Source organism: Atta colombica, unplaced genomic scaffold, assembly GCF_001594045.1.
Source record: "Atta colombica isolate Treedump-2 unplaced genomic scaffold, Acol1.0 scaffold274, whole genome shotgun sequence".
Classification (NCBI taxonomy): domain Eukaryota; kingdom Metazoa; phylum Arthropoda; class Insecta; order Hymenoptera; family Formicidae; genus Atta; species Atta colombica.
The window spans coordinates 828,562-829,589 of NW_017259375.1; positions in this window are offsets into that span (position 1 = coordinate 828,562).

The window sequence follows — 1,028 nt, forward strand, 5'->3', positions numbered from 1 at the left end:
AAATAAAAAAAAACAATAGACTGAGACTAGTGCGTAATAATATTTTTATATATAAATTCTACAATAAATACATCTTTCAGTTACATAAATTGCACTTAGCTTACTATCGAACTTGAAATGCAATCATAAACTGAATTAGTATCACAATTAAATTGATCGTTAGTTTGCTAACAATGCGATTAATGCTCTTTAAAAGATTTATTACGAAAAATAAAACTAAAAGTTGTATTCAGAATTTACGTATAAAAATATTATTGGCCCTAGAGACCTATGGTCCTTTGGACGTGCGTATTAGTCTTTTCTTTACCTACTTTCTTTATTTATGTAGTATGATTTAGATTATCTTGTTGTTTTGAACTTAATTTTTTATGATATTAACAAGTATAATATATTATTACATTTGAATAAATATTTCATTTCTCTAATAATATCGATTTATAAATAAAATAAAATTTTCCATATGACCCAATTTTTCTAGATAAAGATTTTTATGTATCCTTGTAACGTTTTATAAACAACTCGGCGATATAACATAGCAATTTACATAGTAAAAATACGTAGGAGCTGTGCAACGGAGTCATTAACGAGCGCAGCATCCACTTTGCTATCTAGAGGCGTGTCTAAACAGTATTACATAAAAGATACTACATTAGTATACGTTCGCATATCATTACTGTTAAACCGTCTCTCCTAAAAGTTAATCGAAGACTGACGGGAGATACTGTCGTTTGCTTCGCTGCCAATGGCAACTAATTGTCGCTGACAGTCGCTCGACAACTCAGTACGGAGGCCGACACGCTGTTTTAATCATCTCGTACTCACACGCGCTCGGAATGTGCACAGTGATGTGATATCGTGCAAAGTCTCATTTATAAAAGAAAAATATCTTAGATTATTATTCTACAGGTACAGAATTACATTTCGAAGTTGTTTTAAAAGAAATTTTATAATTACGAGAAAATTAAAATATTAATATATATATATATGTATTTGTATATTGACAAATATATAGTGTATATATTTATATA